Source organism: Megascapheus bottae, chromosome 2 (assembly GCF_031878675.1).
Source record: "Megascapheus bottae isolate mThoBot1 chromosome 2, mThoBot2.hap1, whole genome shotgun sequence".
Classification (NCBI taxonomy): domain Eukaryota; kingdom Metazoa; phylum Chordata; class Mammalia; order Rodentia; family Geomyidae; genus Megascapheus; species Megascapheus bottae.
In genome coordinates, this window is record NC_143510.1 from 74,100,212 (window position 1) to 74,119,699 (window position 19,488).

Below are 19,488 nucleotides of genomic sequence, written 5' to 3' on the forward strand. Positions count from 1 at the left end.
TGTAAACTTAATTATCCTCATCTCTATGTATTATTTATGTTATGTATCCTTCCAAAATAATTCTTTTCCTCCTTAAGAAAGTCTTACGCATGTATGATTTGTGTTTGTAAGAAAGCCTAAAAATCAGAAGTAGGAAGCATGGGCATCCATACAGTAGATTTCATGCACTTTCTCCAATACATTCAGACAATATGACTCAGCTTTTAGACAAGTACATGTCCTTTGGCCATGGAAAAAAAAAAAGAGCTATTTTGCATCTGTCTTTCTAACACATATCAAGAGTTGCCTCAAGAAACAACTAAACCTGTAAACTGCCAGAAAAGCTCAATTTCTGTCATAGAAAAGTCAAAAACTATTTAGGTGTACATTTAAAAAAAATTTAATAACTCTGGGGCCAGGAGTGTGGCCTAGTGGTAGAGTGTTTGACTAGCATGCACGAAGACCTGGATTCGTTTTCTTGGTGCTAAATTCACAGAAAAAGCCAGAAGTGGTGCTGTGGCTCAAGTGGTAGAGCACTAGCCTTGAGCAAAGAGCACTGTCCAAGGACAGTGCTCAGGCCCTGAGTCCAAGCCCCAGGACTAGCAAAAAATTAAAATTTAAATTAAAAAATGTAATAACTCTGGAGGGATATTTGCAACTTATTCTCCAAGTACTCGTAATTCACATTATTTTTAGGGATCCTTGGTTGTTTAAAGAATCCAAGCAACAACTTCTATATTGCTATTTGCCATTTTATCTTGCTGTTTGTATACTTTCTGCTGTAAAACTCACTCTTAAGCATTAAAAAAAATAAAAACACCTTTTTTCCGCTTAGAAAAAAAGGAAATATAATAATAACTACAAGGCTGACTAAAACAAAGAAACAAACATTTCTGGAGGTGGTCTAACGCAGAAGTTGGCCAGTCATCCACAGTTGGCAGGTCAAAAATTTGGTAATAATGATTTTACATTTTCAAAGGGTTAAGAGAAAAACGGAGAGAAAATGGAGAACATTTGGAAGACATTGTATGAAGCAACACAAGACATGTATCTTATGTTTTCACTCATATGTGTGAGCTAAATACAGAAGACATACATATTCAAGACATACATATATTCACAGACATGTACAAATGTATACATACCTGTAGGCATTTATTATATAAACACAGAACATGGGTCTAACTAACTAAAAGCCTATTTAGGAGGAGAAGGAAAAAGAGGAAAAAAAACCCGAGGGTGAATAGCTTTGAAATATATTGCAACTATGAAAGAAAACAACATTAAAAACTTCAATGAAAGCTACTGGTCAGTGGACTATAGGAGCAGGGAAAGAAAATCAGGCTTTTGGAGGGTGGGCAGGAAAGGGAGGTCCACTTTACCTCCCACAGTCTTATCTTCAATTAACCACTTAAGGACCAGAAGGGGCACTGTGGTTCAAGTGATAGAATGCTAGACTTGAGCATAAAGAGGCTCAGGGACAGTGTCATAGCCCTAAGTTCAAGCCCCACAACCAACCATTTGTGTGTGTGTGTGTGTGTGTGTGTGTGTGTGTTTGTGTGTGTGTATGCATATATATATACACATATATTATAAAACTTTAGAGCCTAAATAGAAAATAAAACAGAAAAAAAATGCTCCAATTTAGAATTTAAATATATAGTGAAACCTGCAAGATTTAGTGGGGGGGATTCTGAAGACTGGACCCAAAGCCACACACATGTTAGGCAATGTTCAACTACTTAAGACATGATTCTACTTCTTTGATTGTATTTTTTTTTCGAGATAGTTTCTAACTGATTTTTGCCTAGACTAGCCTTATGATCTACTTGCTCCACATCCTACGTGGAGTAGCTGGTATTACAGATGTATGTTGCTATGAATAGCTACAAATACTTAAAAAACACATTCCAAATATTCTTACACCAGAATATAAATTTAGCTTATTCTTTTCCTTAATGTACATCAACTGATAAAGAATTGATGTTGAGCTTGATAACACTGGGGCACCTGAATAAAAGAAGTAAATCCCACTTGATATACGAAGAAGTACTAATATTTGGAGAGTAAGTTCAACATAGGATCAAAATAAATACTACTTGCCCAGTAATTTTAGTTACTTGATTTACAAGTTACAGTATTTGCTTTTTCAATGTTTAAATAAACCAAATATACTTGGTATATTTGGGAATAACTAAAAAGTGTCACAGAATTCATTAAACTGTCAAAAAAGGAGGCAAACATGCAGTATATGCTTCATCAATTTAATCACATATAGAATGTTAAATCAGAGTATTTACATTGTGTTTAGGTTCAACACCACCTTTATTGGGTCTGACAGACAAATATATTAAGTGACTGCTACACATAACATACTTCTTACACAATCCATTCTCTTGTAACTATAAAAAGAAGATCAGACACTTTATCCTCATAGCTACAAATGAAATAAATCATTATCTATGTAACCTAAAAAATTAAAGTCGGTAAGCCTAATCTACTCTTAACTCAAAGCAGATGTCTGAAGTCTGACTGCTTTTAGAGTACTCAAACTCTTCATGTCAAAAGCATTAATTATTCAGCAGAACTGAGTTCTAAGGTACTTGCTCTAAATGAAAACTCACTCATGAATTATTTTAAATAATTCACACAAAAATCTTCTGACAACATATTATACCATGATGTTATTATTAATCCATGCCAAAAATAATTTAACTGACTTTAATATCAAAAAGGACCCAAATATTTCCATATTGAATAAAACAAATGATACTCCATTGCTATGCACAATTTTTACATTTTTATGTACTAGTAAATAAACATATATTTAAGTTTCTTATCTTAAGTTGCAACTTCCTCTTACATCCTCAAATGTCAATTCCTGATTTGTTCTCCTGATTTTGTTTCTCAAATTTGCCCTTTATCATTTGCAAAGCACTGGGAATAAAGTTGTCAAAATCTTACAGAAATGTACCTAAAACATGAGCAAACACATCAAGTAAACACCTAAAGTAGAACAAGACAGTCCAAGAGTTTTGATGCAGGAACTTCTGTCTCACAGGATGCCTTTTTTTTTTTTTTGCCAATTTCCTGGTTTTCTACTTTTGTTTTACAAGGTTCAGGAAGCTGGATAAGTAAGAGCCTCAGGCTAACAGAAATTATCCCACATCTCTCACCTCAGTTCTATTTGTTTCCTTCATTCTTTCCCATTCCAGATAACAGTTTACTAAACGGTACCCCTTACCCCCACCACCAAGACAAGAAGGTTGGTTTTCACTGACTTCAAAATTAGGTGAATGACAAATATAACTGTAACCCCTCTATCCCCCAACAATAACATTCAATTAAAAAAAAAAAAGAAAATAACTGGAAAAAAATTAGGTGAGTGCCATGCTGAGTGCCTAATTTGTTATATTTCATTCTTTTTACATCTGTAGCTTTTCTAAGCAACTCAGAAACATTATTTAATTAGGGAGAAATCCTACCTGTTCTGAATGTTCAATATGTTGAAGTTATAATCAATTACATAATCTGTCCTATTCTTTCTCCCAACTACTGTAAGACTGTAGGTGAGAAAAGAGCACACAGGGAGAAATAAGGCAAGTAAAGGAAAGTTTATTGGGGTATGCTCCTACGGGAACTCCCTAGTCAGAATCAGAAAGGTCTTGCTGGGTCTGATTGCAGCAGGGCTTTTATGGCTAGGATAAAAAGCGGAACTGTCAATCAGAAGAAACTGTACCTAGGGAGGTGGTATTTCTGTGCAAGGGAGTAGTCTTGGCTGTCTCCCCTTCCCCCAGCAGCCTGACATCCTACATCTTCTGCAGGTGTCATCTTAATTTCATGGTTGGAGGCATGGCAAGTGGTAGAGTGTCAGCCAATGAGTGAAAGCATCAGATACCAAGTTTGGAATCTTGATCTTGAACATCAGCAAAAATAGCCCAACCAAGTAGTATCTGCAATTTTCCATGATGACCTCAAACTCTTTGCACATCTGCAGCTCTAAGATAAACTGTAATCTCTCTAGACTCCCTAAAATCAATAAAACTTTGTTCAGTTATTTCAGGCACCTGTCTAATGGGGCAATGAGATATCATCATGGAGTATCAAGGCCAAAAATTCCCCTCAAAGGAGCTTTCTCTCCTTTCAGCACAAAAACCTACATAGCACAGTACTCGAGGAAGCATTCCCTTTGAATATAGGCCTATAAATATATACCAGGTAAGGAGAGAAAGGAGGAACAAGTCCAACATTATATAACTCAGAACTGATAACCGAATTCAACACTTTAGTTGAGCATGGAAATATAAGCAAAGCTCAATGCCACTCAGAAAACCCTCTACAGATAACTCTAATAGGATTAAGAGTAGTTAAAACAGCAGGGTTTGAAAGCAGTTTCGACAGTGCTTTTTTCTATTTGCAAAATAGATAAAAAACAATATATCCCCTTCCATTATAGAGAGAGATCAAAGACCAGCAAGGGAACATGTCCACACACTTTGGTTCCTGGAAGCACACAGTACATAATGAATCACCTTGCAAAAAAAGGAAACAGAAGGATCACTAGACTGGCACACTTAAAAACTCCATATAACAGTATCTCTTTTAGCTGTTTAGTCATTACTGTCCAGCAAAGTGAGTATGTACTTTAATATATATATATATATATATATATATATATATGGAGAGAGAGAGAGAGAGAGAGAGAGAGAGAGAGAGAGAGAGAGAGAGAGAGAGAGAGAGAGGAGACCAAAATCTTATGTTTTCTATCTCAAAATCTTACTAAAACAAAATTAGCCGAGTGCTGGTGGCTCACGTCTATAATTCTAGCTACTCAAGAGGCTGAGATATTGAGGGTCTTGGTTTGAAGTCAGCCTAGGCAAGAAAGTCTTAAGACTCATCTCCAATTAGCCACAAAATGCCAAAAAATGGAGCTGTGGCTTAAGAGTAGGGTGATAGCCATGAGCAAAAAGATGCTCAAGGACAACCAACAAAATGTGCAACTGCAGGAGTGGCTCAAATAGGAGTACCAGCCAAGCAAGCAAGCCAAAAAGAATACTAAATGTAAGGCCATAAGCTCAAACCCCAGTTGGAGCAAGCAAGCACACATGACATACATACACACACACACACACACATACACACATTCTCTTACAAAGGATTTTACAAGAACTACTTGTCAATTCCCTGGCATTTTAAATAGTAAATTCATCTGTAAGAGCTTCTTAGTATTTTATCCTCTTTTCCTAAGGGGTGGTGGAATTTTCGTTTCAGAAAGAAACTCACATAGTATAGTTTTAACAAAATACCTCTCATCTTTGGTTCACTCAACTGATACTGCCATTGGGCTCCAAGTTGAAAGAAGGAGTACTTGATGATAAATCGTAGCATAATCACATTACCATTTCTTAAAAAAAAAAAAAGGAAAAGAAAACAAATGTTTTACAGGAATCCAGTATCAATGTATTCAAGCTCAAGACTAGACACAGATGATTTATTCAAGTGTCATTAAGTACCCATAGCTACTCCAGAGACAGTGATGAGGAACATCAAGATCTCAGGCAAGGCCAGACAAAAAGTTAGCGAAGCCCACATTTTAACCACTAAGCTGAGTATGGAACGTCATACCTGTGATTCCTACTATGTAGGAGGACTATCAGTAACAGAAACCTGAGTCCAGTAAAACATAGGAAACCCTACTTAAAAAATAACTAAAGCAAAAAAAGGAGCTGGAGACATGACTGAAGTGGTAGAGCGCTGGGCTAGCAAGCTTAAGTATTTCAAATGCTAATTTGTACAGACAAACAAACATAAAACCCTTACAGTTTTGAACAGGGCACTGTGCCAAGGCCACAGTGATTGATTTCTAGTCCCTACTCTCAAGCTAAATATCCTGCATAAGTGCCAAACATATAAATAGGTTTTTTTTTAAGTGTAATGGGAATTTAAATAGAGCTAAGATCTAAAATGAGCAGGACACACTGCACAGTAGCAGGAGGTCCAGAGGGAAGGGACAATGGAAGAAAATTTTAAGCAAAGGGTCACAAACCGCCTAATTCAAATTACAAAGGAAATAATCACAAATGGAGATAAACATCTACAAATAAAGTACACACTGAACAGATGTGTACTTTTTAACAGAGAAAAAGGGCAAAGTTAAAACATTAAGTAACAGGAATAAATGTAGGGTAGAACATTATACTAATAGATTAGTGTGAATGAAAAGGATACATTTTGGAAAAGCACCCTGTCATATGTACATTATGTCAACTATGTTACTAAGTGTACTAGAGGAAAAAGAATTGAAATGTAAAGCTAGCTATTTCTCAGATTTATGATTAGGAGTGATTCTATTTCATTTTTTCAACATTCTGTATTTTCTGAACATTTTACAATCAATGATACACTTTTTCTTTTTTCTTTCTGTTGGTCCTGGGGCTTGAACTCTGACCCTGGGCATTGTTCCTAGGCTCTTCAGTTCAAGGCAACCACCCTACCCCTTTAGCCCCACTGCCACTTTTACTTTTCTAGTGGTTAAATGAAGATAAAAGTCTCATGGACTTTTAGTGCCAGGGTTAGCTTTGAACCATGATCCCCAGACCTCAGCCTCCTGAGTAGCTAGGATTACAGGCATGAGCCACCTCTCCTGGCCACTGATACACTTTTGTTTATCTTTGAGCAGCATTGGGGTTTGAGTTCAAGCCTTGCACTTGATAGGCAGCAGTTACTACTCTACATACAATATGAGCCATTCTTCTACCCTCCTTTTAATACTTTACTTTTCAGATATCTCACTTTTTGCCCAAGGTAGACCTAAGTGTAATCTGCCCAACTATGGCATACTGTATGAGATGACAGACATGTGCCATCATGTTTCATTTATATTGAGATGACATCTCACTTTTTGCTAGGGCAAGCCTCAAACAGCAATCTCTCCCCCCCATCACCCAAATAGTTGAATTTGAGCCATCACACTTGGCCTGCAGGTATACTTTTAGTAGGTAAAAAGTCATTGTATTATAGGATATTCTTTTAAAATAACCATTATGGATTTTTTTCATGAATCTCTCACAAATTCCACTGAACTCACTCATATAAACATGTTAACAAACTTCTGCTTAGAAGCGTGTACAGCTGGTAGGAAACAGATACATAGTTGTTCATCTTTTATTCAGTAATTTAAATTCCCTTTATATAATAAACTAGAATGTTTTAAAGCTGGTCTATTTTTCTACTAGGTGCCATGAAAGATAGACCACCTCTTTAATGCTGTTAAGAATTAGGCTGGGAAGGGGATGAGAGTTTGGCCTAGAGGTAGAGTGCTTGCCTAGCATGCACAAAGACCCTAGTTCAATTCCTTGGTACTACATACATAGAAAAAAGCTGGAAGTGGTTCTGTGACTCAAGTGATAGAGCTCTAGCCTTGAGAAAGCCCAAGGAATGAGGCTGGACAGGGGGTATAAAAACATGAGAAGGGGTATCAATGTGGAAGAAGTAATGCACCTACTACCTAAAGAATGTAACTGTAACCCCACTATACATTATCCTGACAATAAAAAAAAAAATAGGCTAGAAGCTGTGGCACCACCTGTAATCCTAGCTAATCAGGAAAGTGAGATCCAGAGGATCACAATTAAACTTGCAAGTCCAAAGGACTTCATTTCCAAAACAACCAGCAAAACACATGGCTCAACAAGTAGAGAAAGCAAGCCCAGTGAATGTGAGACCCTGAGTACAAATCCCAGTTAAAAACAAAAAAAAGACGACCAACTGTTCATAAAAAAGGAATGAAGAACCTGCAAAAGTAGGAATGAACTTTAAGGAGAAATCAAGAAAAGACATTAAGTTGTTTGTAGACTACCTTTGCTGAAGAAATACTTAATCATTAATATTTGTTTAAAAAAGTTTTTTTTTTGTTTGTTTTGTTTTGTTTTGGTGTGTTATGAAGCTTGGTGCTTGTATTATGGCCTGTGTGCTATCCCTGAGCTCCTCAGCTAAAGGCTATCGCCCTACCTCTGGGTTTGGGCATTGTCGCTGAGCCCTTCAGCTCAAGGCTGCCCTACCCTTGAGCCAAGCCCCATTTCTGGTTTTCTAGAGGTTAATTGGAAATAAGAGTCTCAGGTCCTTTTGTGCGTGTGCTGGCTTTGAACCTTGATCCATAGATCTCAACCTCCTGAGTAGCTAGGGTTACAGGTGTGAGTCACCATGTCTGGCTAAAAAAGATTCTTTTATGCAAAGTAACATGAAGCTATTCATCTGAATTAGTACACCACAGACACAGAAATTAAAGACAAATTTAAACACACTCTTCATTTTTAGTTTTAACCCACTTCTACATGCTTAAAGTTTGTTTACCCCCCCCAAAAAGTTCCATAAAGCTATTTTTAAAATAAATATTAGTAGCCCTCTCAGTCCTCAAATATCATTTTCCATACTGAGGCAACAGTGCTTTCAAATTCTGTAACTATTCATTTTAGTATCTATTATGGTTTGGATCGCACTGTCCTCCAAAGACTCATATGGGTAAATGACTGGTCAAAAGGCTGTGATACTCAGGGATGTAATAGAACTTTTAGGAAACAGAGCCATGTGAATGGAAGTTTAGGTTGCTGAGGGGGCTCTTGAAGGGGACATTTTGAACCTATCATTCCTTTTCTTCCTAGCTGCCTCGAGGTGACAAAGCTCCTCTGCCACATGGTTTTGCCAAGGTGCTCAGCCTTACCACAGACCCAAAGCAATGGGGCCAACCAGCTAAAAACTAAATCCTCTGAAATCATGAGGCAAAATAGACCTTTCTTTCTTTAAGGTGATTTATTTTAGGTCTTTTGTCACAGTACCAAACTCTATCTTCATAAATAATGTTTGGAGAACTCCTGTTTTGCCTTTTCAGTTTCAGGATTTACATGTCTTTTATCACAACCTTTCCTCCAACACCAAGAACAAACATAAATGCTTTCCAAAGTATTTTTTAGTCTAAAAAGTATAAATATATACAACTAAATAATAAGACTTGTGACTCATCAGAACTGCAATGTCTATAAACAGGTAAGTAGGTAAACGGAATGCAGCATGGTTATATAAAATGAAATCCTTATGAGCAGTAACAAACTATTAACAGATGGAACATGGATGAAGCTCGCTGAGTGAAAGCAAGGAGCACATATAGTAAGGTTGCATGAATATACAATTCTAAAAAAATTCAAATTAACCTAAAGTGGCAGAAAGCAGAGGAGTGGTTGGGGAAAGGAGGCAGAAGAGGGGATATGAAGGATCCCAAGGAAAATTTTCTAACTGTGGGCAGTGATTTCTTTGGAAAACTTATACATCAAAACTCAAGATTTTCACTTTAAATACATGCTATTTACTGCTATTAATTATACATTAATAATGCCCTAACAAAACAAAACAAACCACTTAAGTTAAAAGACAAAAGAACAGGACACCAGTAAGATGCATAGAAATTCAGGATCCCAAGTGTAGCTTTCTATAAATTTCACTATAGGGGGATCTAAGGAGAATATTTTTCTTGTTCATATTCACACACATAAACGTGAGAATCTTCAGGTCTTTTCCTTTGAGCCAGTCAGAAGCACTGAAAAGACATTTTTATTTCGGCCAGCACTTAACACCTGAGTAAAAGAAGGCTGGAATCTGTAAGAGCTCATTCAGGGTTCAGTATGGTGCCTTAGTTTTCAACTGTGTTTCTCCAATGTGCTCATCCTCTTCTACAAAATAAAGTCCTAGCCTTCTGAAAGGAAGAAAATAAGAATAACAGATTTAAAATCAGTTCTCTAGTTTTAGCCCCACTGCCACCTCTTCATCAAAGGTGCCTCATATTCCCAACCCCAAAGCCTTTGGGGAATTTGGCAATGTAAGCTACTGGGCTTTTCTCTTACTGTCTCAGAATTCAACCTTTTGAGCCTACTATACAAGTTCCTCCTAGAAGTTTGATGTTTTTTTACTTATGGATTTATGATTTTAGTTTTAGTATTATTTTAAGGATTTCTTTACTCTCATTCATTACTTCTTTAACTTGAAAGCCTAAATAATCTAGCTTTTCAATAAACATGAAAAAAATCAAATGATAAGGATAGTTCAAAATGACAAGGCAGTTAGAAAAAGAGAACTCTAACAGAATTGAAAAATGACAAGTTGAAAAGGACTGGAGGAGGAAAGTCTGCTATAATTACATTAAAGATTTTTGAAAGATAATTCATTTCAAGAAAACTTCTGACATCTTACTTTATACTTTTTTTTAAGGGAGGTTAACAGATTTAAAGGATTTATTTACTCAAGGTTATTAGCAAAAGTAAAACGCAAATCTAAATCAGGAGAATAAGACATCATAAAGCAAAAGCCAAAACTGAAAAGTTTACAGTCCAGATCACACAAAGGAATATCATACAGGTACTTGGGATCAGAGAAAGGCACCCTGACTGAAAGCTCTGCTTATGAAAGAATATTCGAAATGACAGAGAAGTTAGTAAGGTTTCTGCATTCAACATAAATAAAAATCCTGGTGTTTAAATACAAAGGCAGGTTAATTTAAACTTTACACCAAATCCATTGTGTGAATTCACAGGAGGATCACTGATAACTGACACATGTGATGCCCCTTGTTTCTCCACTTTGCCATCATCTCTTTCCCATTTCACTGATTGGTATTCCTTGTTTTCAGGCCTATGTGCACTGGTACCCTTTAATTCAGTAGTTTTAGGTATTAGTTGTCAGGAATGTACAAAGGACTTTAGTGTCAAGAGTCACTTTTTGAACAAAAGAGTAGTTACAGCATCACTTAACTAAGGGGACAAGAAGAATGAGAGATTATACAACTGTTTTCTAGTGTGCAGTCAATAGTTGTCACAGTATGCAGCAGAGCTATTAACTCCAGAAAACATTAATTTCCTTTGTGTTTGTTCTATATGAATAGCACTCCCATAGAGGTATGCAGAACAGTGATCACTTTTTTATCACCATAAATTAATACTACAAAAGGGGTTTGTGATATTTAGGCATATACACACATTATACTTTGATCAATCCATCTATGTGACTTTTTGGGGGGTGGTACTGGAGTTGCAACTCATGGCCTTGCACTTGCTAGGCTTGCTCAGTACAGCTGAGACACACCCCAGCTGTTTTCACTCGTTTGTTTTGTTTAGGATAGTGTCTTTTTACTTCCGGCCCAGGTATAGGTTTAACAGTGATCCTCTACTCTGGGCTGCCTGTTGTAGCTGGGCTCCTAGGCTCTTATTATCATGCCTCCTCTTCAGGTACAGATAGAATCCAGAGGACTTTTCTGCCCCATTAGTCTCAAACCACCATTCTTCCAAGCAGTTAGGATAACAGGGATGCGACATCAATGCCCAACTACAGTACTCTTTCTTAAGCTCTTCTATTGTTTTCAAACAGCTTTTACTAGACTTTGTTTTTTTCATACATAACCTACTTTTATCAGGGTGTTGACATGTAAGATGCTCCAAAAAAAGATAGTTGGTGCACTAGGGAGACAAAGCATTGAACACATCTGGGTAAATTCTATCCAGTCTCTATTAAAGCACTGGCAAAGTCCCAAATCAGAAAACTGCACAAGCCACATATTCTAGATTGAAGTTTCACATTTAATATTTCTTACAAACAATACTTGAAAAATAAACTTCAGAAAAGTGAGCTCTTTTTACCTAAGACCATCACAAGCAAATTGCATCTTGATGGAGAAAAGTAAGGACCAGCTGAACATTTTAGTAGGTAAACTATTTTAAAACATCATAAAAATTTTGGCACAAATATGGAAGTAGATTAAAGTAGCAAAACTGAGAATTTTAAGAGGACAAGTTTGCTTTCTTTCTTTCCTTATTCTTTTTTTTGAATGTTCTGTTCCTAGACAGAACTCCCTGAGCAAATAAAATGAATAGATCCACAACGCAAATACAATTAATTGAAAAGCATCTTTTTAAATGTGTCAAATCCTTTTTAAGATCCACTGTTCAGAAAATGTAAACTTTTATATCTTATGTATAAGGTAATTTATCAAGGCTTGCACAGCACTGCCATAACACTTTACAGTTAGGCAGTGTAATCTGATTTCACAGAGCAAATAAGCACTAGTCCATTCAAATCTATCCTTATTCTTTCCCCTAGAGGCCCAGGTGGCAATACAGAAGCAGGTGTTACAGGTTTTAGGAAACCATTTTATCAGAAGTTATTAGTAAGTACAGTACATGAATACAAAATTGTGTTCATTAGAGAGGTAACTAGAAACACGACTTACTATTTAGAATAGCTGACACTATCCTAAGGAAATTTTAGTAGAAAATGACTTTTATAAGAATAAGCCTATAAAAAATAAAAATAACCCTATAAAATAATCCTATAAAAATATGGAGAAAAGCTTGTGCACAGCACCTAAATCTCCCTATCAAACATATTAACTTCGATTTTCACAATCACTTGTATATTATAACCATGGTCCTTAAGATGTAACCAACAAGCCTAAGTTTTTAAACTAAAACTGGTTCAGTGTAGTGTTGAGAGGAATAAATGTTGAACTTAACTTCATTTTAAAATACATTTTAAGGGGATATATAGGCAAATATTTGAAACTATTACTTAACACAACAGAAGTAACTTTGTTTTCAACGCACAAATGGTAAATTTTTATTGAATTTGATATCATTAATATTTTTAAAAGATCATTCAGCATTAACCTGCCATTTTTGAAGCAGCTGCTTCCTAAAAGAAATATAAAAGGATGACTGTCTATCCTGCAATGTCCATTAAGTTAGAAGGACTTTCCTTCCAACAATAAAAGCCTAAATAAATATATAGTACTGCTATGACATACCTGCATTATTTTTATGAAAACAAGTGTACATGCTGTGGTTACAGGACACATTAGGAAATGGAAATTAAAACAATATTAAGTGGGCTGTGAGTTTGGCCTAGTGGTAGCATGCTTGCTTAGCATGCACGAAGACCCCGGTTTGGATTCCTTGGTACCACATACATAGAAAAAAGCCTGAAGTGGTACTGAGGCTCAAGTGATAGGGCTCTAGCCTTGAGAAAGTCCAAGGACAGTGCTTAGGCCCTGAGCTCAAGCCCAAAACTGGCACCAAAAAAAAAAAAAAAAAGAATATTCTGTAAGAGTTTCTAGTTCTTTTTAGTAACAAACAGAACTCATGAAATATGCTCGCTGGGCGTGGTGGCTGGCTCATGCCAGTAATCCTAGCTACTCAAGAGGCTAAGATCTGAGGTCCCTGATTCAAAGCCAGCCCCGAGCACTAGTCTGTGAGACTCTTCTCCCCAATTAACCACTAGAAAACTGGAAGTGGCGCTGTGGCTCAAGGAGAGGGCAGTAGTCTTGAGCTGAAGAGCTCAGGGAGAGCCCAGGCCCAGAGTTCAAGCCCCACGACTGATCAAAAAAAAAGAATATGCTCACACAGGTAACACAATTATTTTTAATTCGTCTGTTTTGCAATTGTCCTCCAAACCATGCAAAAAACAAAACAAAAAAAACCCTGCTCCGTCAAAACTACTTCAAAGTAAAAACTCTGATGTTAAAAATAAAGCAATGATGTCCTCTTGATTTATAAAGGATATCTATAAATTCAAAATTAGTCTTTCTCAACACGCAGCCTACTGAGTCCCACCCCAAATCTGCTTAATCAGAATTGCAGGGACAAAACCAAAGAATGTGCTTGTTCAATACTTCTTCACCCACCACCCTTAGGTATTCTTATGTGCACTTGTGCTAGAAAAAAAATCCCTTTTGTAAGATTTATAACAAAGTTTTAGATTTCAGGAAGCAAAATATCCACATGTTAAATTTCATTCTCTAACAGATTAATATTTCAAAGAGATTTACATAATGAAGAGGGTATAAAAACAAGTACACTGAAACATTAAGCAAGAATTAAAAGAACTTTTAGCATATATATTTTAAACTTAGTAATTTCAATGGCCAGTAGATCTTTAAAAGCAAAATTATTCTAAAGCTCCACAACATTAAGAATTCAATATTTTAAATTTGTTCAAATTCATTTACTCAGTTCAGTAAATTGGATGAACTATTTACATTACACCAAACATAAACAATAAGTGAAACAGCTAAAACCAGACAAATGTGTTTATAGTTTATTATTAAATTTACTCTGATCAGAAGCTTATCTTCCATAAACTTACATAACTTCCACAAACTTGCATAAACATGTATAATGCAAAGAGGAAAAAAGGCAAAAACAAATAACCAATAAAACTATTGTCTCTGTTATTCTTCTCTGTGATTATTTAATGTGAAAAACAAGAGACAGTATGTAACTATACTGTTAAAAAAAAACAAACCTGTATACAAGTCAGTATTATAATAGCAACATTTGAAAGTCACTACCATTAGGTTCTTGCTTTAAAACAGACTCAATAGAAGAGTTAAAATATGTTGCATAATGTAGAACATAAGAACTGATATTTCAGATTCAATTAAACATTGTATACTATTGGGTATTACAAACATAAAAATGTAAGGATTCAATTCAGTTACTTGTCCTATGTGCTCATTTATAACAGATCTACTTCTAGAATGAAGATCTGAAGAAATTAGATTGGCCATGATCTAAAGAAATTACATTGTGAAAACTGGTCACTAAGTATGTCATTCTCTCTTCTCACATGTTTGAAAACAGCTATGAAAAAAATTTTTAATAAGCCTAGAATATGTGATGTGTTTAAATGTTTCTAAAATCTAAAAGAAACTTTGAAAATGATAAACATAGCTATTATGTATCATTTTCCTGGCAGTGTTACCTCAGAATCTAAATTCCCAAACAAGCTATTAGTACTTTTTAAAAGATACCTGCTAGGTATCTTCCAACTGAACAGGTACTTAATGAAAATACAAAATTTTAAATCTTAGGTTTCTGTTTCCTGCTATGTAGTTTATAAAGTGCTGTTTCTCATAAATTACAAAATTTCAGTATTAAGAGGAAAAATCAGTTTAACTATGCATATGTTTGAAATGCAAAGGAAATTGGCACTCTTCTTTAGCTTAATATTACAAAAGTTTTAGGTAATTCCTTACAAAATTCCTTTTTTTTTTTGCCAGTCCTGGACTTAATTTAAGCTCAGGGCCTGAGCACTGTCCTTGGATTTTTCTCAAGGATAGAGCTCTACCACTTGAGCCTCAGCACCACTTCCTGCTTTTTCTAAGTGTGTGGTACCAAGGAATGGAACCTGGGTCTTCACCCATGCTAGGCAAGCACTCTACCACTAGGCCAACCTCCCGGCCCCACAAAACGCATTTTCTATGATATGAAATCTCATCAAAAATGAAGCTAAGATGTTTATCAATAAAAGACAATAAACTGAATTCCTAAATAAAGGGTTCTATTCAAAGTATATGGAATAATATAAAATTACTTTGTATGAGTCAATATAATAGCTTAGATAACTAACGACCTTTAAACGAGGGTCATATTCCACAACTTGAAAGAGGGCATGAAGCATAAACCATTTCCCATCTCAAACAGATATTCTTTGCTTAATCTTAGTTTTATAAAACTAATTACTAGAGCAAGACAGCAAGTGGCTTGAAGAAATCACAAATACTGAATCCAAACAAATGCAGATAATACAGAAATGCAGCAGTATCTTGTAGTTTGAAAGTAAAACTCTATTTATCCATGTTAATTTATTACTTGTAAGCGTCACTCATTTTTGTCTCATCTTATTTGTACAGTCATTAAAAAGTATCTTGTGCCTAGAGATGGTGTACCTTAAATTTGGAGGAAGGAGAAGGGAAGAAGAAAGAAGGGAGGGAAATCTTGTGAATTTTGTTATTACATCATTTATTTTCTAAGCATGAAAAAAATGCATTTTTTAAAGAGATGCATCTGATGCGGCCAAACATAGAAACCACTTGTCCCAACATGGTCTTCATTAAACATTGAATATAAGAAATCTTGCTAAAAGTGCTCATTTGTGTTATTTTTAAAAAAGCTATTGTAAACCCTCAATAAAACCATAAAAGGCAAAGATGAAAGACGAAAAACAAAAAATAATCACTATATCTTATCCAAAGAAGATTAACAATTTTACTAATTTTGACTGCTTATTTTAGAATCTGTTAATGGCTTACCAGGTTAAAAAAAATAGTAAGCCATTATCATGCTGGTACAGACCCATTATCATGTAGAAAAACTAGTTTTTAAACATCTATTTATAATGCAGCTATTATTTTCCTTACTTCTTTTCCTAAGTAGACTCAGGCTACCAGTATCCTTACTATTCTACTATAAATCTCAATCAAAACTATTTCCTCATCTTATGTCAGAATACTATATAAATTCCCAAGGTTCAATTTAAAAAAACATCTGTTTTTCACAGCAAATGCAAAAATGCCTCCCCAAATAGAAATTATTACAGAAAAATTGGGTAGGCCAATAACGACAACTGTGACAAAGCAGGCTTATTCTCAATTTTCACCATTTGAATAAAAGGGGGAAAAAAATCACAAAATTTTAAATTAAAGGTGGCGCTCTGTCCTCAACTCACCCTACTGTGACTCACTTTTGCAGACTATATGGTAGGAAATAACAGTTACTTTTCAAAGATCTTTACAGTTACACCCAAGCCCAAATCAGGACAGAGATCCACACTTAATTACTGCAATTTAACTGTCTTATCCAAAGCACGGTAGAAAGTAAAACGTCTCCCTGAAATTATGGATTGAAAAAAAAAAAAAACCAACAATCCATTTCATATAGTAGCCTTCAAAGGCTCCCGAGAAGAAAAATATTTCTATTATCTTTGAATTTGAATTTATCAAGAGGAAAAATAAAAAGGGGAGGGGGTCTAAATCAAATTAAATGCACAAGTACAAAAAGCAGATTCTCCTCCAATCCCTCTTAATTCCCCCAATCCACCCCTGCCACAAACAAGGGCAGGGAGTATCCCTTGGGGTGACTGGTGGCAGAGCAAATGACAGCCCTTCATTCACTCACATGGGCCACCATCCAAAAGGGATGTCTGATGAGAGATTCATACAAACCAGGCCCTTACAAGTACATCTTATTATAAAATACACCCACGCTGAGCAAGAGCCTTATTTTAAAATAAGACTGTCCTCAGGTGGGGGAGGTTAAACATAACAAAGGCTTCCATGTTGAAAGGCAGACAGTCCAGACAAGTGCATATATACCTACACATGTATGGAAAAAAAAATCCATACAGCTAATTGATCAGGAACAGCAGTCGATACCAACAGGAGCCATTAGATTATTAATAAAAACCAGAGGGAGAAAGAGAGAGAGAAGTGGCGAGCATAGCATGCCAAAGGTGGTGTGGGCAGCGCTAGATCCTAGGGGAAAGGTAAAAAATCAGCGTCGTAAGGAGGGTCAAGCCCTAGGCAGCTTTGCAGACTCCCGGACACATCCCGACGACTCCCTCCCCCTGGGGGCGCCTAACACAGCCACAGCAGGAGCACTCCCCGGGCTTCGTGTCCCGCAGAAAACTGGTGAATGAAATGATCACCGACACGAACCCCGAGCGTGACGGAGGCGCAGACCCAGGGGTCGCCCACCAGCTCAGTACAAGATTCTCTCGCAGGATGGAATAAAGGGAATGAACACACACACCCAGAACCAGAACGTCGTCCTCCTCGGTTGACCCCTTCGGGGAGGGGGTGGGGGTGGGAGAACGCTCGCGATTTTCTTCCTTTTTTAAAAAAAAAAAGAATCTTTTTTTTTTCTGTCAAAGTAAGTCCATGAACAAGAATCGGAAACCACCTCCAACATCCTGGGGGTGTGGGGAGGGGGGGCGGAGGGCAATTGAAAACCTGGGGAGAAAGGCGAGGCGTCTTTGCAACTCCCAGGGAGTCACCGTCCGGTCTGACACGCCATCCATCAAACCACTCTGGCCGGGGCCGATAAGGAGGCCCCCCCACTTCTCCGCCCCGCAGCGCGTCTTGGGGACCCAAAGCCGAGGATTAGAGGGGTGACCCTCCCGGGGCTCGGGGAGAGGGAGGATCGGGCACCGCTGCCCTCAAGGTCAACACGCGCCGGGGTGGGGGCGACTGGTGGCAGGATGGGCTGTGGCTCAGCCGAGGCGGTTCCCAAGTCACAGGGAGCCCCGGGTGTAGACAACAAGCTCCACCGAGTCCTGTCCCTCTGGCTCCGGGCCTGGCGCTGAGGCGCTCGGCAAAGAATCTTCATCTTTTCCGCTCTCGGAGGCAGGAGACAACCTGTGAGCCCCCCCCTTCCTCCCCTGCCCGCCCGGCCAACTTCTCCCGGATCTACCGCCAGCCGCCCAGCGCCCACCTGTCAGGACCCCGGCCGCGCGGTCCGGACCTCGGCGATCCACCCGCCCTCCTCCCCGCAGGTGACCGCCCCCGCTGCGGGCGGGCTGGAGGGCGGGCGGCGGCCACCACTCACCTCGCCCAGCTGCGGGAACCATTTTCCGAGGGGGTGGGGGGGGGAAGGAAAGAGGAAAGGCTGCGAGAGGGTCGGGGTGGAGAGGCGGCGAGCGGCAGAGGAAGCGGGAAGAGCGAGGCTCGGTCCTCCGCGCGTCCGCAGCCGGCTCGCAGGGTTCGGGTGTCGCCCGGCGGAGGTGCGGCTTGCACCTCGGGGAGGATGAGGCGACCGCGGAGCCCAGAGGCTCGGCTTCCACCAGCCGAGGCTCTCTACTCACGCTGCACTGCGAGGAGGAGGCGGCGGCGGCGACGGGGAAGAAGGAGGAGGAGGAGGAGGCGGCGCCCAAGCCGGCCCCCGCCCAGGGCCCGGCAGCCACCGAGTGGCCGTCCGGATCCCCGCAGGACCCGCCTCCCCAGCTCCGCAGAGCCGCGCACAGGGCGCGCCGCGCGCGGTCCGGGCAGCTCCGCCGGCCTCACGCCGCCGTCCACCACCGGCAGGGTCGCAAGGGTGCCACCCGCTCCGGAGCGCCTTCCCCACTCCCGGCCTCCGTGAGCAACCCCCCTGCCAGCGCTCGGCCCACTCGGGAACGAGACCCGGAGCAGACGGCCGAGCACGAGGGGTTGCGTGCAAGCTCCAGGCAGGAGCTCGCTTGCACCGGGTGGCCCTCCGGATTGCCCGGGTTAAGGCAGAGAGGAGAAGGAGGAGGACGCTCACCCGTTCCGGTGCGGCGCTCCAGTCTCTACACACACCCACACGCCTCCCGCTGCACGCTGGCGGCGCAGCCGCCTCCCGCTGCCGCTGCCTCTGCTGCCGCCGCCGCCGCCGCCGCCGCCGCCGAAGCTCGCGCGGCCGCCGCTGCCGCCTTGGCTGGGCGCGGTCACGTGACGCGGCCCGCGGGGAGCCTGAGGGCGGGCGAGAACGCACGCGCGCGCGCGGGCGCGTGCACGGGGACAGCGCCGCTCGGACCGTGACTTGAGAACGGAGCTGCACCCAGAAGGCGTTTCAGGGAAGGACCCAGCGAGTGCGCTCCCGTCTGGCGAGCGCGCGTCCGAGGATTATAAGTTGCGGCCCGCGGTGGGGAAAGGGGTGGCCAGTGTGAGGGGCGGGGGTG

At 39.4% G+C, this 19,488-nt stretch overlaps 1 protein-coding gene across 4 annotated transcripts in view; it reads right to left on the minus strand.

Annotated features, from left to right (window-relative positions):
- The window catches only part of Atp2b1 (ATPase plasma membrane Ca2+ transporting 1), a 100,267-nt gene extending 81,083 nt beyond the window's left edge, over positions 1–19,184 (minus strand). For 2 of the 4 annotated variants that reach the window (XM_090328371.1, XM_090328372.1), the window contains exon 1: positions 19,092–19,183. The gene's annotated coding sequence lies outside the window, so the exon portion shown is untranslated. Of the gene's footprint in view, positions 1–18,398; positions 18,669–19,091 lie in introns of those variants that run through there. The other 2 variants (XM_090328369.1, XM_090328370.1) reach the window with 2 other exon arrangements.
- Between the last annotated feature and the right edge of the window lie 304 nt (positions 19,185–19,488).